Source organism: Protopterus annectens, chromosome 5.part0 (genome assembly GCF_019279795.1).
Source record: "Protopterus annectens isolate FY-2018-M chromosome 5.part0, PAN1.0, whole genome shotgun sequence".
NCBI lineage: Eukaryota > Metazoa > Chordata > Ceratodontiformes > Protopteridae > Protopterus > Protopterus annectens.
The window spans coordinates 1,972,942,981-1,972,967,915 of record NC_056735.1 but is presented as its reverse complement, the minus strand read 5'-3'; the positions used below and the strand labels follow the sequence as shown (position 1 = coordinate 1,972,967,915).

At 42.2% G+C, this 24,935-nt stretch overlaps 1 protein-coding gene across 1 annotated transcript in view; it reads left to right on the top strand.

Moving 5' to 3' along the window:
* Positions 1-24,935, top strand: part of PIBF1 (progesterone immunomodulatory binding factor 1) — a 2,608,929-nt gene that overhangs the window by 240,545 nt on the left and 2,343,449 nt on the right. The window lies entirely within an intron of this gene.

Sequence of the window (24,935 nt, the reverse complement as noted above, 5' to 3'; positions counted from 1 at the left end):
GAAGGTCTGCTGGGCCAGGGTGAGCCCATTTTTCAGTAGAGGCGTTGGGAGAAGAGCTCCAAAAACAAACAACATGATAAAGCTACAGAATCAAAATACAGAAATCAAGCAGCAATGGTACAAAATACTACATTGCAGAATAGGTGATACAGTAAAATAGATAATACTAGTCATACAGATGTTAGATTTTAAGTTTGGAAGCCAAACTAGAATACAGTTGATGACATGGGATAGTAGCGAATGTGTGAACAATACAGTACTGCAGTTTTGCAGTAGAGAAGGAAAGCTGAAGCGCAGCAGATTAAATATTCTGAGAGTAAGGTATAGCCTTTGAGGTATTGTTATATAGGCATCAAAACTGAATAGAAGATACAGTAGGTAACTCGTGTGGCTGGCTGACATGTTGGACTTAGTAAGTTGGAAGCACTGAATGTGTATAAGTGAGATGGGGAGGAGAAGTAGGAAGGCTTATGAATATTTTTTTTTTTTTTAAATAGTCCATGCTGGTACATGTACATGGCCAATGGGAGAACAGGTGTTGTTTCAGCGAAGTCTTGAGCATTCAGGGTTGCTAGTATACCTACATGAAGTAGGGAGAGCATTCCCTAGTTTTGCTGTAGCATATGGGTGATGCATTTGACTGGCGGAAAGCTTAGGTTTTGCTACATTAAAGAGCATCTGATTGACTGATTGCAGAGGTCTGTTTGGGTGATGCTTGGTGAACAGAGAAGAGAGGGGAGGACAGCTAGAAGGCTTATAGATTAGCTTATGAGCTGTGATTAGTTGCAGGTATGTTGCATGTTGAGGAAGTTCTAGCCAGTGTAGAAGGTGCAGTGATAAGCAATGGTGGGAGGAGTGTATGGCACTGGTTGCAAATTTTGCGATTTTATTGTAGCATGAATCCAATGACAAACGTTGACCAAAAACAGAGTCTCCAGCACGTAGAAAAAGTACAAAAACAGGTTTATTGTGTTGCAAAAAAAGCAACTAAATGGTAGAATACACAAGTAATGGTTAAGCGCTTTACGTCTCAATTTAACAGACTTCTTCAGACCTTAAGAAATAAACACAAGTGCTCACTTAAATACAAACCACATGGTGGTTTCAAAAAGTTATTTACCAATGGTATTGAACTAATAATTAAGTCTGACGTCAGCAACAAATCTAATCACAAATGAGACAACAGTAAAAAGGTTGTAGAAAACGTAAATACATTGACAGCTGTAGTGCACATACAGCGTATAAAGACACATTGCCTCGCTGCTATCTAATAAAGGAAAAATGACTCATCACATATAACAAATTTTAAAATTAACTAAAGTGAATGTACATGAATAAATTATATGTACCTTGTTGTGTAGCATGAATCCAGTTTGGATTTAAGATAGAACTGTATATTAGTAAGAAGAGGTGCACCATAGAGCAGGGATGGAAGTAGAAAGGAAGAGGCAGGGATTGTCCTGCTGTGTAGGTGAGGAAGTGTTTTTGCCTGTACAGAATGCATAGTTTCTGATGGGCTTTTTGATGTTTGTGTTAATATGCTGGTCGAAAGTTAGGTGCTTGTCTGTGATGAACCCTACAAGTTTGGTATATTGGACGACTTTGATGCAAGTGTTGAGCGAGTTGACGGCAAATTCATTTTTGGTTAGGGGTATTGTTTTTTTGGGGGGTGAATAACATGTTTGGTTTTATCATCATTTAGGGCTAAATGGTTGTTATACATCTAGGTGTCAGTGGAGGTGAAGACATTTTGGGTGAGTGTAAGTAGTTCTGAAGTAGACTTCGCCATGCTGATGATGGTGGAGTAATTTGCATATTGGATGACAGCATGGGGTGTGCATGTATCGGGTATGTAAATAAAGTAGGTGGCAGTTTAGGGTTAATTAACCCACTGATGTATGCTGCTTCATTAAATTTGTAAAAAGTTTTAACTTGAATAAATGAAAAAGATGAGAGATTAGTAGTAAAATTTTTAAATATAAGTATGATAAATTTTGGACTATGGTAAAAAAGATGTGTATGAATGAAGAAATGAAATGTTACCAAGAAAAATATTTGTGGAAAATAAAAATTGATGATATAGAAAAAGAGAGAAAATTATGGTGTAAGAATGTAATGATAAACCATTACTGTGTAAAACTATGGGAAACTCTAACAGATGAAGAAATTAAAGTGATAAAAATAAGAAGCAAGTGGTGTAACCAGAAAGTAGAATGTCAAGTTTTTTTGTGGAGACTGGTAACAGATAAATTGCTAGTAAAAGGAAATGTGCCATACGAAAAGAAAAATGATAAAATATGTTTACATTGTCAGGAAGAAGAAGCTACTGAGCATGTGTTTTTTGAAATGTAAAAGAGTAAAAAAGTTATGGGAAAAACTATGTAAAGAAGTTTTTTTGAAGGTATGAACAGTAGATAAAATAAATATGGATATGATTAAATATGGATGTTATAAGAATAGAAGTAAAGAATATGTCAATCGATAAAACGTATTTTATGTTATATGGAATGAAAGAATAAATGAAATTATGTTTATTGGTAAATGGCTTTTAGCAACAATGTTAAGTAAAATCAAATGGGGGTTATAGAAAAAGAAGTTGGAATGTAATAGGAATGAAAATTTAGTATGACTGTAAAGGAAACTGAGTATGTTTAAACAGATTTGTGTAGCTATAGATTTGTACATGTGTAAATATTTGTAAATATGTAAACATTTTGTAAATAAGAGATGTTAAGTTGTCAATCTCGCCTTCATTCTTGCTAGATCTGGATGGGTTCGGAGCCGATCCTCGGCTCCGACTCGGCACTTGCTAAGCTTGAGAGCTAATTTTACCAGCTCGAGGCAACCCTATATCCCATGATGCAAGGCAGAGATCACTCAGATCTCGTTTGCCGCTTCGCTAACGAGGTGCCTTCTTTTACCAGCTCTAGGTAAGTGAACTTTTTAGAGACTTTTTGTCTACCCCCTTTAACTTTATATATAAAAATATTATATTTTGTTAATTACCGACTCACTTTAACCCTATTCCTGTAAGTGTTCCCTTCTTTTTGAGTAAATATTCCCTTGCCCCTTGTTAGGCCTTAGGCCTTCCCCTCCCTAAATTGTGTTCCTGTCAGGGATTTTTTGTGTGTGACTGTCTGTTATCCCTGTTTAATTTAATTTAATTTAATTTAATTTAATTTAATTTGTTAGACTGAGTGTTTTTGTGTGTGTGTGTGTTACTGGTGTTTCATCGACACAGTTATGTCGAAGGACACTAAGGTCTCAGGCTTCAAGAAGTGTGACTCGTGCTGTCAGAAGATGTCTCTGACAGACGGTCGCACTTCTTGTGTTTATTGCCTGGGACCTTCGCACCTGCAGGACTCTTGTGCTATCTGTCATGCTTTCAGCCCAAGAGTCCTGCAGGAACAAAAAAATGAGCTCACATTAAGGGGCTTATTAAAGCCCGAGAGCTCCCTGACTAAGTCGGCGCCGGGGATGCCCTCGAAACCTGTTAAGCCTTCGGCTCAGGCTTCCAAGCCATCGGCTTCAGGTTCTTCCTCACCAGGCTCGAGATCGGCTCCTGCCGGAGCCGATCTTTCCATACCAGTCTCAGTATTGGCTCCATCCGGCGCCGATACTGTCAAGTCCAGACACTCAGTGTCGGCTCCGGCTGGAGCCGACGTATCTTCGGCTCCAATGGCTCCATTGATCTCAAAAAAGAGATCTTGATCCCCTTCAGTGGAATCTATTCATTCGGCTCCGAGATCACCCTTGCTCTCGGAGCGGAGCCTTCGGAGCCGATCTTCTCGGTCATCCAGGCTATCTGATCACGACCTTGAGAGAGTGGTGAGTAGACTATTAAAGTCTCGGGCATTGGCCCAAATACTCCATAGCCCATCTCAACAGATGGTAGCTATATCACAACCACCGAACATTCCTCCTTCGACTCTCTTACAGAGCTCGGAGCCGGAGCTCCTCGGAACCGGTACCGTTGTGACTTCGGAGCCGATACCACCCCTTTTGGCTCCTTCGTCCTCAGCTCCGATTTCCTCCTTGAGACCTTCATTGGAGGGATCCGGGCGTCTAGTCTCTCGCGTCGGCTCTGAGGGGGCGAGTGGCATCGGACCCTTATCCGACCCTGTTCTCCCTTTCGGAGCTTTGGCGTTGGTGAGCTCGGCCCCGACATCTGCCTCGGAGCCTTCCCTCTCGGTGAGGCCTGGGGTTCCTATCTCTTTGGAGCGGGAACTTTCTGGTCTCTCTGACGGGGGAGTCTTCGAGGTGATGAGAGGTGTACTAGCCCCTGGGCTTAGTCAACGGACAGTTCCATCAGCTCCTCCCACTACAGTGCCTGCTGACGTCTCTTCCCACTCTCTTGCTCCCGGACCCAGAGATCCAACGCCTCAGGTTTCCCCATTGGGAATATCTTCCTCTTCTGAGGCTTCTCCTGATCCGTCAGGAGAACCCCCCCGTAAGAGGACATGTAAGAGGAAACATTTAGACTCCCCTGAGTCTACTACATCAGATACTGACTTGGATGAGTCGGAGGGATCCCCAATGTCCTCCTCTGAGGATGTCTCATTTTCAGACATCCTTGAAATCCTTAACCAGAGGGGGAACTGGCCCTCCCTTAATCCCTCCGAGGACGAGTCAGTATACCTGGAGGCGTTCGGATCTCGACCCTCCACCTCCTGGGTGTCTCCACCTTTCGACCCTCTCATGGAGGTAGTGGCTTAGAAGGCGTGGATGGCTCCAGATTCGGTGGAACCTATCCCCAGGAGACCTTCAAAATTTATTACTGCCCCACAAGACAGACAATATTTAACAAAGGGTGTCCCAGTTGATGTCATGGTGGTGGCTGCTGCCACCAAGAAGGAATTAGCTGATCCTTCAGTACCTGTCCATCCTCCTAATAAGGATTCTATGACTATGGACAGGTACGGTAAGTGGATTGTTTCTTCAGCGACTTTTGCCATGAGATCGCTGAACTACTTATGCCGCTGAACTACTTATGCCACTTCACCCGCCTTCAAAGAGATGTTCTTAAAGAGTTGGGAGAAGTTTTACAGGATCCATCAGCTGCTGGGTCTCAGGATAAGATTAACTTACAGCTAGGCATCCTTAACTCCATTGCTAACTCCTCCATGCGGCTCATTTCTTATGCAGCCGATGGAGCGAGTAGGGCCCGCAGGCACAGGAGTGGCATTAAGGCGTCAGTCCTGGATGCGGCTTTGTAATTTTGCAGATCCCTTCAAGGCATCTTTCACAAACTCCCCTTTTGATGGCTCGACCTTGTTCGGTCCTCAAGTGAAAGACACTTTGAGTAGATGCGAACAAGATGGCAAGACTCTTTCTGCCGTAGGAGTCCATTTCTCCACCCCTTATAGACCTTACCCCAAAGGACAGAAGGGAGGGAAAATGTGGTTCCGCAAATCTCAAGCAGTCACGCCTGACGCACGAAGTCAGTTTACCCCCAGAGGCAGAGGGGGTAAGAATAATAGACGCCGCCCTAGGGGCAGAGGGAGTCCGCAGAATCAGGGTAGCAGAGAGCCTCTTTCTGACAAACCCTTCCAGCATCCCTGAGATGTTGCCCGATTGTCCACCTTTGGAGGCAGTCGGGGGAAGATTATCGCTGTACCCAATAGCCTGGCTTTCCCTTTCTCAAGACAAATGGGTACAGTCGATTATATCCGAGGTTTACAAAATTCCCTTTATTCAAACCCCAATTCAGCAAACGGGAACCCTTCCAGACGTTCCACCCGGTCTAAGGGAACTAGCAGTACTAGAAATATCAAAACTGCTAGCAAAAAGAGCCATCCAGCCAGTCCCAGCGGACCAAATAGGATCCGGAATCTACTCAAGGTTCTTTTTAGTTCCAAAAAAGACAGGGGACTGGAGACCAATATTAGATCTGAGCAAACTAAACAAGTTTGTAAAGAAATCAGATTCCGGATGGTCACGCTTCAGTCCATTCTACCCTTTCTGGGCAAGGACAATTGGATGTGCTCGATAGATCTTCAGGATGCGTACTATCACATAAGAATTCACAGACGCTCCAGAAGATTTCTCCGCTTTCGGCTGGGGACCAGTCACTTCCAATTCAGAGCCCTGCCCTTTGGACCCACTACAGCCCCCAGAGTGTTCACTAAATGCATGGCAGTGGTTACGGCTCACCTGAGACGTCAAGGATTCCAGGTGTTTCCATATCTAGACGACTGGCTCCTCACTGCCACCACCAGGCATCAGCTTCTCCAAGCCAGAAATTACACCATTCACACTTGCAGAGGGCTAGGAATTTCTATAAATTTTGAAAAATCTGCCTTGTCGCCTTGTCAATATATTACTTTTATAGGCGCAAAATTGGACACCGTACAACTTTCAGCAAGGTTGACAGACCAAAGGATCTTGGACATTCAAAGACACGTCCAAGTGATTCTATTCAGCAACAAAATTCAGGCCAGATTTGCTCTGAAAGTACTGGGTCTTATGGCGGCCGCCATAACACTTCTTCCCCTCGCCCGCTTTTACATGCGGCTTCTACAATGGATGCTATTCACCCAATGGTCTTTTCAACAACTTCCCATGCGTCACGAGATCATAGTAACTCCAACTTGCAAAAGACATCTGACTTGGTGGATATCGTCCCCTCAAATCCATCAAGGCAGACCATTTGTTCCTCTTGCCCCGGTTACATCGGACGCCTCCCTGATCGGGTGGGGGGGCATTATCAGGGCAGAATGGTCCATGGCACTTGGCAACCTTTCGAGTACCATCTGCACATAAATGTTCTGGAGATGAGAGCAGTGCTTTTAATGTTGCAAGCCGTCAACGACTCTCTTCCCCTGGGAACTATTGCAGTCCAAACGGACAATATGTCCGTAGTGTGGTACATAAACGAACGGGGCGGAACCAAGTCCTATCCACTGTGTCGAGAGGCTCTTAGACTTTGGCAATGGGCAATCTCCTCTCACCGGTTTCTGGTAGCAACGCACATCCCCGGGAAATCCAACATCATAGCGGACAGATTGAGCAGAGCTATTCTCATGCCTCACGAGTGGTCTCTGAAACAGTCAGTGACGGAAGAGATTTTTCAGAAGTGGGGCCTTCCTTGCTGTGACCTTTTCGCTACACCTCAAAATAGCAAATGCCCAGACTTCTTCTCTCTCTTCCCCCTTCCAGGCCATCCCCCCAGAGACGCTCTAACCCAAGATTGGCCCCGGGGACTTCTTTATGCTTTTCCTCCTTTTCCGCTGATACCTCAGCTAATTCAGAAAGCAACCGCCTTGAGAGCCAAGTTGATTCTCATTGCCCCTTATTGGCCTCGACAGATATGGTTTCCGTTCCTACATCATTACCTCTTGGTACAGCCATGGCATCTGGACCCGGTTCCAGATCTTCTGACCCACCAGTCGGGTCAACTGCACCAATCCATACCTTCTCTCAACCTCACTGCTTGGTTGCTCCACTTCCATCCTTAGCCAGGCTTCCTATGATTTCTAATCCTGTACAGGATATCATAGTAGCTTCCCTAAAATCTTCTACCAGAAAGATCTACACTAGTAAATGGCAACGTTTCTCTTTCTGGGCAAAAGCTAGGAACATGGACCCCTATACTGCTCCAGTTCATTCGGTATTGGACTTCCTAGCTGACATTTTTAATTCAGGATCCTCTTCTTCCACAGTGAAAGTTCAACTGGCAGCCATTTCAAATTTTCATATAGGCTTTTTGGACCACAACATTATGTCACGTAAACTTTGCAAGGCATTCCTTCGAGGTATCTTTTTATTGAAACCTCCAATTAGAGACCCCCCACCACAGTGGGATCTAAATTTAATTTTAACATCCTTGATTCTTCCCCCGTTCGAACCTGCAGCTGCCTGTTCTTTGAAATTGCTTTCTTGGAAGACACTTTTTCTAGTTGCCATTACATCTGCCAGGAGAGTATCTGAGCTTCATGCTCTCTGTGTTCGCCCTCCCTATCTAATATTCCACAAAGATAGGGTATCCCTAAGAACTAATCCGTCTTTCTTACCAAAGGTGGCATCTCAGACTAACCTAAATCAGTCCATTGATCTTCCAGTATTTTTCCCGAATTATTCTGATAGAGCTGAACAAAAGTTACATTATCTCGATGTTCACTGTCAGCTCAGATATTATCTGGATAAGACAAAAATTTTTAGGAAATCTGATCAACTTTTTCTATCCTATGCAGAGAACAGGAAAGGCCTTCCAGTTTCTAAGGTAACTTTATCTAGGTGGCTGTCTTCCGTGGTCACTTACATTTATCAGCTCAGAGGCAAAGAGTTGGTTTCTAACCCAAAAGCCCATTCTACCAGAGCTCTAGCTACATCTACAGCTTTTCAAGCTAGACTTCCAATAGACACTATTTGTGCAGCAGCCACATGGGCCTCTCCTCATACCTTTGTTTCACATTACAAGTTAGATTTAGTCTCCAGAGACAGAGCAAATTTTGGTTCCACCGTTCTCAAGAGTCTCTTCCATTGAGCCACCCAGGATAGAGGTGCTAGGGACGCGGTCCCATCCAGCAAGAATGAAGGCGAGATTGACAACTTAACATTTAGAAGTTATGTACCTACCATAACGTTCCATGTTAGTTGTCTTCTCTCGCCTTCTTTCTTGCGTCCCCCTAGCCTGGTCAGACCGAGAAGATTATACATCTTCTATTAAGAGGTTATTACCTTTTTTCTAGCTGTTCAACTCCTAGTGTCACTAGATTATGTGGATCCTTTCTAGAGGGTTATGATGTTATTTAGTATTTCTTATTTTCTTCCTCCTAAGTTGGAAGAAAATACTGCTATTTCTTTAGCTACCAAATGAGATCTGAGTAATCTCCGCCTTGCATCATGGGATATAGGGTTGCCTCGAGCTGGTAAAATTAGCTCTCGAGCTTAGCAAGTGCCGAGTCGGAGCCGAGTATCGGCTCCGAACCCATCCAGATCTAGCAAGAAAGAAGGCGAGAGAAGACAACTAACATGGAATGTTATGGTAGGTACATAACTTCTAATTTTTTGTATATAAATGACGACCCCCTATTCTTTGCGATTAAGTGCTGTAGGATCTTTTACATCTATCTGAGCTGCCAACAACTCAAGCAGATGTGACCTTGGTTTAATGTTTCATCCAAAGGACAGATGTACTTTCTGTAATGCTGGATCCTTTTCATCCTAGTCCATCCAATATGACATCTCTCCCTCTTTTTGCAGTCAAAATTATTGCATTATTCCATGAACCTACAGACTGCTTGGTTACATAACATCTGTCATTTTGGTCTATTCTATGACCTTTGCACTGAAAAACTCGATCTGAGGATAGTGGGAGAAGACGAAAATATGGAAAGAAAAAATCTGAGAGAGGTTTAGGCTAAGAGCACTGGCTGATGGCTATATCAGGTTTGACAAAAACTGCTCATTACCCAGCTGTCGTATTGGACAGATTAGGATGAAGATGATCCAACATTATTGTAAGGCCATATCTTCTGCTTTTTTTCTGTTCTCATATGCATATATTATTGGGGGAGTCCAAATAAGGTAATGCCTTATTAAGTAAGATTTCAAGGGCAGTATCCTTAAAGCACTGTAAATGTTGCACATTTTAAATTAGACTATCCAGTCACCTGTCTTAATGGACCACCTTCATTTGCATAACTGACACCATTCTGGTGCAGAATTGTCAGACTGCAGGTCTGTAATGTCAGGCTTCATTTAAGAAACTTGCCACTTGCCCACTGTCTTTGTGTGACTATTTTAGGAGATTATAATCTGTAAGTAGTGTGAATTCTTTGCCTTTTGAAGAGCCCACAGTGTTAACATTCATTTTCCTCAGCTGTATATGATTCTTCCCTTGATTGTACTCTGTGAATAAGATATATAACTTGATGATCTTCTGTCTGTGGATGTATCTGGCAAAGTACAGCCACCTGTTTCTTCTTTTTTTTTTTTTATTTGAAGTGTCTGCTTGCATGATAAAATCCTGGCTAGAATCATTTGTAGCTGGTACTGGTACTAGCTAATTGTATATTACCTGTGTGTGTGTGTGTGGTACTAGCTAATTGTATATGACCTGTGTGTGTGTGTGTGTGTGTGTTGGGGGGATGGGGTCCATGAGGGTGTCGCTTGGATGCTGTAGTGAGGGGAAACTTGATGTAATGTTGGACTTTCCAGGTGAACTTTCTTGCCTGCTTTCTAGTAATAGGGGTAGGCCATATCTAGATAACCTCAACTTTGGCAGTATTTGGCAGATTTTTGCTACCACCCACCCAATGATCAAGGAAAGTTACTCTGCTATTCCTGCTTGACAGTTGTTTGCCTTAATAGTTAACCCATCTTTTTGTATTCTGCTCAGTACCTCCCTGACATGTGGCACATGTTTCTGTCAAGACCGGTTATAAAGATTGCACTGTCATCTAGGTAAGCTGCATTATAGTTTGTAGCTCTTGTTAGGATGCAGTCTACTAACCCCTGGAAAGTTGCTGGGGCATTCTTCATCCCAAAGGGTTTTTAGATGAATAAATACAACTGAAATGTGATAACAAATGCTAATCATTCCCTTACAGTGGGCATCATTAGGCCATTTATGAAATATTCATACTGTAGCTCATTATTCAACCCAACAGGATGAACTGCATTTAACTTGAGAATAAACCTAGCCTCAGTTTGCATTAAATACTTAGCCTTATATGAAAACAAATCTGTCCTAGAATATGCTTAAAAAGGAAAGAAAGAAAACTTACATGAGGGATCTGATAAATGACACAGTTTATTATGTATTACTTTATAGTCCAGGTTCATCTTTTTTGATGATAGGTTGATTTACCGTTTGAGACTTCTCTATATACTAGTTAAATTCTCAAACCAGTGGGATCCTACTCTTCCTTTCACCAATACCTCTAAAGTGCATCTCATTGTGAAGAATGTTCATTTTGAGTCTTTGAAAGTCTATATTCCTTGTTGTGTTAAACATTCAGTATTAAGAATTTTTTGTTTAACTAAAATCTATGCTAAATTAGGAACTTTCTGGTCGAAGTTGTTACTAAGTTGTTAATAAATGTTCCATAAATTTCCCATTTGTTCCACATAATGAGACATAGTGTTCTACATTTTGTTGAGGGAATGATGAACAATCAGCTTTCATCACTTCTGGTTGGGTACTGCTTCCACACTTGAGCAGGTTCCTTTTAGGTGCTCAGCTGAGTTTATACTTTACTCTGTCCTTAGTCTTTTTCAAGGGTTCTGCTGTTGTGTTCTAGTCCACCTTGTCAGCACTACTTCCTTTAAATGAATCCCAAAAGTGATAGATCTGAAGTAGTGTACTTCATTTGGTCTTCATCCTGTAGGGATACTGGATCTGTATTGGATCCGAGCCGGCAACCTTACTAGCGTCTGCTCTGAGCTCCCAGTTCCTCCCCTTACCCATAATACACCTCCACTACCTTCCAACCCCCAGATCTTGTTTGCTGCGGCTAGCTGAAGCATCGTGATCTCCAGAGCTCCAGGTTGTAAGTGGGTGTAAAACTCTTTAAAAAGTCTCTTTTTATTCTCTTCTAATTTTAGGTAGTGATAGTGTAGGTTCCCCTTTCTCCTCCCTTCTCTTGGTGCATTGAGTTTTCTAAATTTGGACTTGTTAGCTTAGTTTTAGAGTAGTTGGTGTGTGTGTGTTTGCTTCCCCTCCCCCCTCAGTGTGTTCTGTGTGTATGTGTACAGTGAGGAAAAAAATAATACTGTTTTCTGTTATTTTTTCCACTGATACTGTGGCTGATAAGCCGATATTTAAAAGATGCACCGAGTCTGGCCATAGGTTATCCCCTGCGGATGGCCACACTCTTTGTGTTATATGCTTGGGCGTGGCCCATCTCAGTACAGATTGCACTATATGCGCGGGGTTTAACCCATGCGCCATTAAAGACAGGAAGGCTAAGTTGGGCCTGAAAGGCCTTCTTCCCTCTTCTGAGACAGTTGCCTCGTCTTTGGCTTCAGTAACAGTGGCTGCTGTGACCACCTCTCCTTCTTCTCTTCCCCTGGCTTCTCCTCCCTCCCAGGCTGGGACTCGACCTCCTGTGCAAAAGCCTGCGGAAGCGGAGTGGAAAAGGGGTAGAGAGAAGGAGAGAGAGTCAAGTCGAGAGAGAAACGTAAGAGGTCTCCGGACCTCCCTTCACCGGTCAAGACACTTGGGATCTGTGACTCCCCTCGGCTCTGATCTCCGAGGTTTTCCCCGGAGCCAGAGGAGACACGCTCTGTATCTAGGGTCTCTGTGCCCTGAATTGCAAGGTCGGAGTCTATGGCCTTGTTGAGGTCCACCAGGTCTTTATCTGAAGTCGACATGGATAAAATGATGAGGAGGTTCATTTGTACTCGGATCCAGATGGGGGTCTTGCCAGCCCCCTCTCCCTCAAGAGAGGGGAGCTCGTTTCCTTTTTTCCAACAGATTCTTCCTTCTCTGGTCTGTCCACCGGGTTCAGAGTATTTGGATCCGAGGATGGCTTTAGTCAGGAGGTCGGCACCGATGGTACCTGCTTCCTCGATGCAGACAGCTGCCTGGACCATGTCGGATCTGAGCCTCTCTCGGAGCTAGAGCTTTGGTGTCGGATCCAAGGGAGTGTAACTTTTTTCATCGGCTCTACCTTTGTCGGGCCAAGTTCCCTCCCTCGGAGCTCCGTCCACTTTGGGCCCGGCTCCGATTCCCTCATCGGATTCAGAGAGATGACCTCCTTATTGGTTCCACAGTAGGTTCGTTCTCCCTCGGCGTTTGACGTAGTAGAAAGGGTTCTCTTAGCTGGATCGAGACCCCTGAATGTCCCCTCGGACTCTGCCCCGACCCCCTAGGGCTCTCTATACGATTTCCATCATTTTACGAGAGGGACAGCCCGTGCTCGAGGATCCCCAGACAGTTCCTCCTGAGGAACAGGTGGCTTGTGAGTTCCCCCCAGAGAACCCCCTGACAAGCATACGTGCAAGAGGAAGCACTTGGACTCCCCCGAGTCCCTCATCGAGGATACGGACTTGGATGATGGGGCCCCCAGGTCACCTCCCGAAGATGTCTCCTTTGGAGGCATCATGGAAATCCTTCGCCAACGGGGAGGTTGGTGTGCCCCCAAACCTCCTTCTGATGGGTCTGTGTTCCTGGAGGCTTTTGACACAGGCCCATCCACTTTCTGGGTGTCCCCTCCCGCAGATCCCTTGGTAGACCTGGTCAGCTCGCAGACATGGAAGGAGCCGGACACCATGGAACCAGTTCCCAAAAGGCCTGACAGGATTTTGAGTCCACCTTCTGATAGGCTGGCATGGAACAAGGGCTCCTGTATGGTGGTAGCAGCAGCCACAAAGTAGGAACTAGCCCAGGAGAGTTCCTCTATTCATCCTCCTGACCGAGAGTCACGGATGATGGACTGCCTGGGGAATCAGGTTTACGCTTCAGCTACCTTTTCTGTTAGGGTGCTGAACTACCTGGCCCATGTCACGAGACTCCAATGTGACCTAGTAAAGGAGCTGGAGGAGTCTCCCCCTAAGTCCATGTTGCAGGAGGACAGGGTCTCGTTCTCCACGAAGATGGCCACTTTGAAAGCAGTCTCCAACACTTCCATGCGACTCCTTTCACATGCTACTGAAGGGAGCATCTGGGTCCCGTGTGTCCATGAGCCGCAACGCCTGGCTCAGAGTATGTCAATTTTTGGAACCTTTCAAGGCGTCCTTTGCCAATGCCCCTTATGACAGATCTACTCTTTTTGGTAAGTTCGTTAGAGACGTTAGTCCAGAGTGAGAAGGACGGGAAGACACTGTCTGCCGTCGGGATCTGCTTCTTGAACCCTCCAAGGTCCTTTTCCTAGAACCAGAAAGGGCAAAAGAAGATGTGGTTCTGGAAGTCACAGTATTCCTGGGACACTCTGGGCTCTTCTTCCCCCAGAGGCAGAGGGGGACAGAATGGATGCCGGTCCAGAGGCAGAGGGGGTCTGAGGAATTTTGGATTTCGAGAACCTTTCTCAGACAGTCCCAGGCAGCAACCCTGCTGAGTGGCCCGACTGCTCTACTCTGGGGGCAATTGGGGGACGGTTGTCCTTACACCTGGTGGCATGGGAGTCCATAACATCAGACTGCTGAGTGTTTCAGATCATATCCAGAGGATACTCTATGCCCTTTGTGGGTCCCCCCAAATCTCCCAAACACCTTCCAGATGTACCACCCACACAAAGGGAGGCAGCAGCACAGGAAATTTTCAAGCTGTTAGAAAAATGAGCAATTGAAACCGCCCCCCCCCCCCAGATCAGTCTGGATCGGGCTTCTACTCCAGGTTCTTTTTAGTGCCAAAGAAAACAGGGGACTTGAGGCCCATTCCTGGACCTTTCTACCCTGAACCTGTCAGTTGCCAAAGAGAAGTTCCAGATGGTCACACTACAGTCCATCATGCCTTACCTGCAAGAGAGCAACTGGATGTGCATGTTAGACCTCCAGGATGCTTGCTGCCACATAAAAATGCACAAAAGCTCTAGGAGGTTCCTCTGCTTCTGGCTAGAATCAATCATTACCAATTTCGAGCCCTACTCTTTGTTCTCACCACAGCCCCCAGGGTGTTCACCAAAGTGATGACAGTGGTAGCGGCTCACCTGAGGCTACGGGGGATTCAGGTCTATCCATAGCTGGACGATTGGCTCCTCACTGCTCCCACCAGGTGTCTACTCTCCCAAACCAGGGGCTATTTCTTGATCCTTGCCCTGCATTTTGGGATCACAATCAACACATTCAAATCACTCCTAGATCCTGTACAGGTGATAGACTACATTGGTGCAAGCATAGATACTTACAGTGCAAAATCTGCCTGACCTCTGAGAGAGTACAAAACCTGAGGATGCATGTCTCTCTCATTTACCATTCTCATCTCCCAATGGTGGAATCAGTGTTGAGTGCCTTAGGTTCAATGGCGGTGACCATAATGCTTCTCCCGTGTGCCCGGTTACATATGAGAATTCTACAGTGGAGTCTAGCTGTACAGTGGTCCCTGTTGGAACTTCCATTGGCATATCCAATACAACTCAGTCGAGTATGTCGGTCGTCCCTTTGTTCCAACCTGGGCCCAAGCCACAGTGACAATGGATGCCTCCAACTCATATGGGGGGACATTATTCGGGCAGGACAGTCCAAGGCCTGTGGTCCCCTGTAGAGACCAGCTTGCACATAAATGCTCTAGAGATGAGGGTGGTCCTTTCAGCGTTGCAGGCTCTTCATGCCTTTCTTCCTCTGGGAATGATTGCAATTCAGTCAGACAGCATGTCAGTGGTCTGGTATATCAGCAAACAGAGAGAGACCAGATCTTATCCCCTTTGTCGCGAGGTCCTGAGAGTGTGGGAAGGAGCGATCTCCACCGGGCGCTTTCTCATCGCAGTGCACATTTCGGGATGGTCCAACATCCTAGCGGACAGGTTTAGTCGGACTATTCTGATGCCTTTTGAGTGGTCTCTGAATCTTTCAGTAGCAGAACAGATCTTCGAGTGGGGTCAGCCTTGCTGCGATCTCTTCGCATCGCCTTCCAACGTGAAGTGCAGCGAGTTTTTTGCTCTGAACCCCCTGCCGAGGGAGTCCCCAGAGATGCTTTACTACATGCTTGGCTTCCCGGTCTTCTGTATGCTTACCCTCCAGTACCTCTTATTCCAAGGTTCTACAAAAGCTCGTTGACTGGGGAGCAAAGTGATCATCATTGCCCCATTTTGGCCTTGCCAATTATGGTTTCACTTCCTTTGGTCACACCTTCTGGTTCCACCTTGGATCTTGGATCTCATTCAGGATCTGATTTCACACCCTTCGTGAGGTTCCTCATCCAAATTTGGACAGTTTGAAGCTCACAGGTTGGATGCTCCAGTTCCTGTTATTGATAGGACTCCTGGATTATCCTCTTCAGTTAAGTCTATTTTGGTGGCTGCTCATAAGTCTTCGACCAGGAAGGTTTATTGCAGCAAGTGGAAACATTTTTCCTTTTGGGCCTCTCAGAGGAGTTTAGACTTTTTCACGGCTCCTATTTCCGCCATTCTTGATTTTCTAGCTGATATTTTTCAACACAGAGCTAGTTCTTCTACTGTCAAGGTTCAGTTGGCTGCCATTTCTCATTTTCACGTGGGTGAGAATTCTGCCTCTCTAGCCTCCTCCAGACTGTATAACACCTTTATTAAAGGCACTTTTTTGTTACACCCCCCCCCCCCGGTCAAGGATCCTGTTTCCCCATGGGACCTTACTATGGTTCTTCAAGCATTGGTCGCTCCACCTTTCGAACCTGCTGCAATGCAGATCTGAAATATTTATCTTGGAAAACAGCTTTTCTGGTGGCTGTTACCTCTGCCAAAAGGGTTTCAGAACTGCAGGCCTTGTCCATCAAAGTTCCTTATATGATTTTTCACAAAGATAGGGTTTCCCTTCCGACCAATCCATCCTTTCTTCCTAAGGTGGCATCACCAGTCAATATCAATCAGACCATCAATTTGTCTGTGTTCTTTCCTAATATTACTAACAAGATGGAATACAAACTCCACCTGCTTGGATGATCATAGACAGTTATGATTCTATTTACACAGGACAAAAAATTTCCGTAAATCTGATCAATTGTTTGTAGCCTTCTATAAATCTTTTTTTGGGGAAACCTGTCTCCAAGGTCACTATTGCTAGATGGATTTCTTCCTGCATCCTTCAGGTCTATAAGGACAGAGGCATGTCTCCTCCGGGTCAGGTGAGAGCTCATTCCACTAGATCAATGGCTAAGTCTGCGGCTTTTTGGTGTAGAGTTTCTTTGAATGATATTTGTTCTGCAGCTACTTGGTCCTCATCTCATACATTTATTTCTCATTACAAATTGGATTTGATTTCCAGAAGGAGAGCATCCTTTGGTTCCACAGTGCTCAGGAATATCCTTCTGTGAGGGCTTCCCAGGAGTTTAGTAGCTGGGGACTCTGTCCCACAGGTTGAAGACCAAATGAAGTAAACTGTTTCAGATAAAGAAGTTATGTACTCACCATAACATTCCATCGAGTAGTTCTACTTCATTTGTCTTCAACCGTCCCTCCCTCCTTCCCCCGGACCTTGGAATGTGAACAGCCTACGGGCTACAGTTATAAGTCACAAGTATTTTTTCAGGTCTTGTTATCAGTTTTAAGATTCAGAAACCTCGATCTGGGGGTGGAAGGTAGTGGATGTGTATTATGCCAAAGAAAAGGATCCAACAAACTATCTCCAACAAATGATGTAGAAAAGACTTATTTAATAAAATCCACAACACAGTAGAGTTCAATGCAGAATGATACACACAACACAGTAGAATTAAGTGCTTTCACCTAGGCCAAATACCAGGCTTCCTCAGAACTCTGTGCAATTAAATCAATCGTCTTAAATAGCTTGAGTTAGCTTAAATTACATCATGTGACCACCCCACCCAAAAAAACAATTCAATTATTTTAAAAATTTAAAAGACCAATTATTAAAAATCGGTTCTTTAAAAATACAATCCTATGAAAAAATATATGTATATAACCATATTTTAAATGAGACCTGGTCCACTAAATTGAAAATAATGAATGATACAAAACATCTTAACAACCCCTTAATGTAAAAATGTATAAAATAATGCAAAAAAAAATCATATCTGTAAGTAGAATGTGTAGTTCCTAAAACAGGAAAGCAGTTTACATTCATAATGGTTGACATAATTGCAATTCCTCATACTCATTATCTAGCAGCTCTTAATTTTAAAACACTGCTGATATTAATGTTGTCATTTAAACCCGGTGCTCTTCCCACATCTAATTTGAGTTGCCAGAGCAACTCTCTGTACTCCAATTTAGATTCCCTGCTACCGCCCCGGGGATCTGTACAAACCTGCTCCAATACAAAAAACTTTATAACCATATTTTTACAACTTAGGGAATGTTTATAAAAGGCATTAGTTTCTTTCCCTTTACTGACTTCGTACATGTGTTTGTAAACCCTTCTGTTTAAATGCCTTTCTGTTTTCCCTACATAAAAACTTGAGCATAGTATACACACGCCCAAGTAAACTACCCCTTTGGACTTGCAATTAAAATGCTGTAAGGATTGAATGTTGAATTTCCTAGATGGGATGTACAAGGAACCCTGATTGAAAATGTAAGAACATTGGTGGCATGCCCCACATTTGTAAGTACCTTTAGTCTTCCTAGCTTGCCCAATCAACTTTCCTACCCCTCTCTCCATGTATTCTTTGAGGTTCATATCTCTCCTCCTAATGAAGTGGGGCTGGATAGGTAAAAATTCAGATATTTCATCATTCACCTTTAATACATGCCAATATTTGGTGATAATCCTTTCTACTTCTGATGAAGTCCCAGAGAAAGTGTGCACAAAAGCCCCTTCCTTAGGAGTAGTTATTGGACAACCTTTTTCCAAATTACTAGTACCAATCCCTAATAAAGGGAAGAATTTTATGTTCCTATTCTCAATAACTTCCTTGACAATGTTTTCAATGAACTCTTCAGGCTAACCCCTTTCTAAAAACAGAATCTTAATGAATTCCACTTCATTCAGGAATTCATCAATCGTACTTGTCATTCTGGAAGCCCTAATTAACTGTCCTTTCACTATTCCCCTTTTCTGATAGAAGGGGTGACCACTATCAAAATGCAAGTAAGTGTTTGGGAATGTCTTTTTCCGGAAAATTTTTGACTGAAAACAATTGTTCTCATAGTCCTTATAAAGCGTGACATCTAAATAATCCAAACTGTTTTCCCCCATGTTCATAGTGAATTTCAAAAATTCAGTGGTTTCGTTAATGTAGTCAAAAATTTTTTTCAGTTCTTCTTTTGTCCCTTTCCACAACAAACAAATGTCGTCTAAAAATCTGGTGTACTTAATAATGTGGTTTCTCCAATCTGTTTGTAATATAAATTCTTTTTCCCAGTGATATAATACACTGTTAGCGTATAATGGGGCACAAGATTCCCCCATAGCAACATCCTTCTTTTGATGATAGTATGCTCCATTAAAGTATAGGAAATTGTTCCTAAGAACAGTTTCAGTGAATTCCATTACTAAATTAATAGTATTGTTGTCCAAACCAGATTCAGCAATTAGAATTTCCGAAAACCATTCCAAACCCTTCTCATGAGGAATGCTTGGAAACAATTCAATGACATCAATGGTAACCATAAGCAAATCCCTACTGAATAGTTCTTTTTTATACCTTTCAAAAACTCCCATGAGTCTTTACAAATGTGATGTATTGAAGCTATAAACTTTTTGACTGTAGAATCAACATAAATGGCCAATGGTTCAGTTATACCCCCTAAGCCCCCCACTATAGGTCTAAATTTAAATTTAATGTTATTAATCCCTTTATGTGTCTTAGGGATGCCAAAAATTGTGGGTATTTTTGGTTTATCTACAAATAAAAAATTATATAATTTTTCATTTATGCTCCCTTGCATTAAATGATCTAACAAGTAATATTTAATCTTAGCGTACGCTATATTAATCTTGTTTCGGGAAACTGATTCATAGTGGTCTGTGTCTTGTAAGATATTGTGCATGTAAATGTCATTGTCGGCATTATACATTAAAACCACACCACCCCCCCCTTATCAGGTTTCATTACCCTGCATTTGTGTTCATTTAATGATAATAAAACTTGTTTATCAGTTTCAGAGAAATTGTCCTTCCTAACTTCCTTATAGTTAAGATGCCTAATTTCCCTCTCAACCAATTCTTCAAATATTTTCAAGAATGGATGGATGGGGGATTAAAAGTACTTGCCCTTGAAAGATCCAATTTAGCTTGTACCTGACCTCTAAATAGTATGTTAAAGTTTAGCTGTCTGGTAAAACGTTTAAGGTCAATAATTGTGTTGGCCACTAACCTTGGGCGTGAGGGACCAAAGTGAAACCCTTTGGTAAACAAATTAAAATGCTCGTCCGAGATATTAATATCCGTAAAATTAAATATAGTAAAATTCCCTCTTTTACAAGCTCTATTCTGGTGTACAAATTCATCTCCTATTTCTTTAACCACCTCCTCTCCAACCATAGGGTGAATTAAGTTGTTTAATTCCGACCATAATTCCAATCCCTCCCTGTGAACCTCACCCTCCTTCCCCCCTCTGATACTGAAACTCCTGTGTAGGATTCCTTTCCTTTTCGGCTAACCTTTCACTCCTTCTTAATGTAGGAGGTCCCCCAGAAGGGTCACTAATGTGGTCATTGTTGGAATAACCGTCCTCCTTCCCGTTAATAAACACTTTATCTTTATTAATGGAAGAATAGTGTGTGTAGTTAATGGATAAGCCCTTCCTTCCCGTTATTCTACCAGATCTCTCTCAAGTTTTCTTACTTTCCTTTCAGTAACTTTCTCACAGTGGTGGTCAACTTCTTTAAACACATTCTCGTATTTAGTTTTCTCCCTCCCAATTAATTTATCATTTAATAACTTCTGATGTACATGGTTCAGTTCTTTTAAAAGAACCTCACTTCGGGTTTCATAGTCCCATATCATTAAGTTCATAACTTCAATACCCATCCTATTAAAAACCTCACACAGCTGCTGATATAGACTGCTGTCCGGTTTCATGTTATTTGGAAATTTGAATATCCGCAGTCCCTTTGGGACTCTATTAACTTGTACACACTCTCTTAAATAATCTATTTCTAATTGATTAACTTTAAACATGTGTAGTTTGTCACTAAACCCTTTAAAATAATCATCAAAAACACTCATTTTACGAGAAAAAGTACCTTCAGTAAAGTTGAATCTTTTTGTGGTCCAGGTCTCAAAATTAAAATTAACATTATTTCCATTATTCCCAAAGTCAACCCCTCCACAGTCCGATAAATTCCTGTTGTTGTTAGTGTTCCCCCTTGTAGAATTCGCAGCAAGTTCGCCATTGCTGGAAACACCAGAGCGAGTTTCACCATCTGTGACTACCCGCGAAAATGTTGTCGCTCGTCCGTTACGTGTATTGAGAGCGTCGGAAAGTTGCTGTTGGTTACCCGGGAAACAAGAAGCAGTTTCTAATCCCTTATCTCGCATACTGTCCGTCAATTGAGTTAACAAAGCCATTACTTTGTTAAACTCGCTTCTTGTTACCGGGGAATTGTCCATAACTTCGTTGTTGTCTCTCAGAACGGTAGGAGTGTCCATAAATTTGTAACCAGAAACAACAAGAGTAAAGCAAGCAGCAATCCAAGAACCACTAAGCCAAAGAAATGGATCCAACAAACGATCTCCAACCAGTGATGTAAAAAAGACTTATTCTTATTATTCATTATTTTCAATTTAGTGGACCAGGTCTCATTTAAAATAAGGTTATATACATATATTTTTTCATAGGATTGTATTTTTAAAGAACCGATTTTTAATAATTGGTCTTTTAAAATTTTAAAGTAATTGAATTGTTTTTTTTGAGTGGGGTGGTCACATGATGTAATTTAAGCTAACTCAAGCTATTTAAGACGATTAATTTCATTGCACAGAGTTCTGAGGAAGCCTGGTATTTGGACTAGGTGAAAGCGCTTAACTCTGCTGTGTTGTGTGTATCGTTCTGCATTGAACTCTACTGTGTTGTGTGTATCGTTCTGCATTGGATTTTATTGAAGAAGTCTTTTTTACATCATTGGTTGGAGATCGTTTGTTGGATCCTTTTCTTTGGCTTAGTGTTTCTTGGATTGCTGCTTGCTTTACTCTGGATGTGTATTATGGGTAAGGGGCGGAGCTTGGAGCTCAGAGCAGATGCTAGTAAGGTTGTTGGCTCGGATCCGATACAGATCTGGTATCCCTACAGGTTGAAGACAAATTAAGTAGAACTACTCAGATGGAACGTTATGGTGAGTACATAACTTTTTTTTTTTTCATATTATTTGTTTACCTTTTTTGATTATATGATTTTGTCTCCATGCCTTCCAATCGTCAGTTCTCCTGTTGTCAGACATTACACTGTCTGAGGGTGGTGGCGTCATCCAGGTGCATTGTGCTGTTTGCCAGCATCCTGGAAATGAGCATTCCTACTTTATAGCCTACCCCCTTCCCCTAGTGGCGAAGTGAGAACCTGCATCATTGCAGGGACCACCTTTGCTCATCTCCCAAGTGCACGCGTACTTTTCAACATGTTTTGACAAGAGTTACTGCCATTGGCTTGGGCGGCTGTGTTTATATCCTCCCTGCACTGTCATGCTTCATCATGTTGAGCCTCAGTACTACAGCAAAGCTGCATCTTTAGAGCATCATTGCAAAATGTGTGGGCCCCACTACCACCACCCTTGATGGGCATAACTGTTCATCTATTCTTTCTGCCTGTGCCAAGATCCTGAGCTGATATTCGAAATCTGATCATCTAGTCCATAGTCAGGGCTTTATCTGTCTACACCACTTTTGCTGGCTATATTATTTGTTTAGCCTGACATATTTTTGTGCCTTTTGTTGGCGTGGGTGCATTTCAACATTCATGTCTACACTTACTAAGGTATAGTTATGTGTGTATGTATACACCTTACTTTCTTAGATACATCTTTCCTTGTTAATATGATAGCTGTAGTGTGACAGATCTTGGATGCTTTTCTACTTGACACTTGGTCATTGTCCATCAATATTTATGGCAGTAGACATTTCAGATTAAGCTATAAATTTAATTCCTTCCATTCTTTAGGGTGTTTTCTAAACCCATCTGTTAACCTTGTCATACCTAACCTTTCAGCATTCCATTCTTGGACATTAATCAGAAATTAACTTTATGTTGTAATGCAGCATTATTTGTGGGTGATTATGGCTATATATTTTCAGTGTCTTCTGTTGAGATGATTTCCAGCCCTCCCGTCCTTCTCCTAAACAGAAATTTGGACTCCTTGTCTCCAGACTGCATTTGTTCCTGCTCTTTAGGGACTTCACAATGATGTCAGAAGCCTATTTAGAATTTACCTTTCGAGCCTTTTTTTCCTCCAGTGTACTATATTATTTACAGTTCCTGCTTGTTTGCTACAGTCCTTTATCACCAGTCACCTTCATCCAAGCATATGTTTTGCTCCCTTTCGGTGGACATCAGCGCTATACATGTTTCTGTTTGGTTGCTTTGGAAACATTTTGTTCCCAAACCTTGATGTGTTCTTGAACCAGTATTTCTGATTTTAACTGTGGAACCTGCTGTGAATGTTTATATTATACCCACGGATTCCCTTTTATTCGTGTGTAATATTGAGTAAACCCCTTTTGTGCATGTGTGCCCTGCTAGTCAGATAGGGGATCACGCTTTTTGTCCATTTCTTTAGGAGTGTTTCACTGCTGTTTTTTAATTCATATTCTCATTCCTTCAGGTAGAGGGCTGCATGCTTACTCCCTCTTGATAAGGTATCCCAAAATGTCATGGCTTAGTAAGTTAGCATTCAATGTCCTGCCTCTTAAACTAAGTGCTTATTTCTTCAATGAAATCACCAGCACTGTCTTCTGTTTTTCTCCTTTTTTTGTATATTTTCCCTTTAAGCTTTAGTAATAAGTTTAAAGCATTCAGATACACACTTCTAACATTAAATAGCCTACATGGCCAAAATGAACGTGCACACTTGCCCTCAAGAAGCATGGTTGAAAACCTTGCGTATTTCCCCTGCTTGGTTTGATACTTATTGCACACATGTTCAAAATATTTAAATGCCAGAATAAAACTGTCAAACACATCACATGTTGCATACTGCAATATTTAGTAAACGTTTTGGCACAGAGTTTTATGAAATAAATCATTTTTAACTCTGCTTGATAGAATTTTTTGTATGGTTTACTGAAATAAATTTACTTATTCTGTCATATTTTCCTCTAAAAACAATTATGTTTACTGTACCCTAATATCACTTTCTGCAAGAAGTAGTTGCAAGTTTAGACTAGCATGCTGTTTAACATTATATAATTTCAGATATAATTTGCTGCGGTCTTTGCATGTGGATGTCACAGTACTACTGCACCATGAAAATGTTCTTGTTAAAAATAAGTAAATAAAAGATGAAAAATATATATGCCCATAATGAAGCTATGTACAGCAGTGTGTTCTTAATTCTTTGGCAGGCCATGTTCTTTGGTAGTGAGATGTAATAGCTCAAAAGAGAAGTTGAATAATTCATGTGTATTTTTCATGATTGCAGAGTCACTTTATGTGGTATGCTGTTACTCAAAACTTCTCCTACTGCCACAATTCCCATCTCTTCATTACATTACCCCTTAGTGCATCACTGACACTGCATTGTAAACTATCATCTCTTCATTCCATTATCCCTTAGTGCATCACTGGCACTGCATTATTAACTATCATCTGTTCATTCCATTATCCCTTAGTGCATCACTGGCACTGCATTGTAAACGATCATCTATTCATTCCATTATCCCTTAGTGCATCACTGGCACTGCATTATTAACTATCATCTCTTCATTCCATTATCCCTTAGTGCATCACTGGCACTGCATTATTAACTATCATCTCTTCATTCCATTATCCCTTGGTGCATCACTGGCACTGCATTATTAACTATCATCTCTTCATTCCATTATCCCTTAGTGCATCACTGGCAGTGCATTGTAAACTATCATGTCTTCATTCCATTATCCCTTAGTGCATCACTGGCACTGCATTGTAAACTATCATTTGGCACTGAAATGCTTTTTAAACTTTAACTTTTTAGCGTTTTGACATTTACTACCTTAGTGAGACAAATCATTCTTCATCTATGCTTATTTGTACATGAATTAATTAGCCATTTCTTTTGTTGAGATACATTGGGTTGATTTTATTAATTAAAGAAACTGTTATAACGATAATCAAATAAATGGTAGATAATAGTTTTGTCAAACATTTTAGGTGAATATTTTTCAGCACTGTACTGCAGAAGAAAGGATATATTTCAGATTTGTTTAGCATTATACTGTAGAAGAAAGGTTACGTTTTAGAAATTAGTAGTAATGTATTTCTTTTT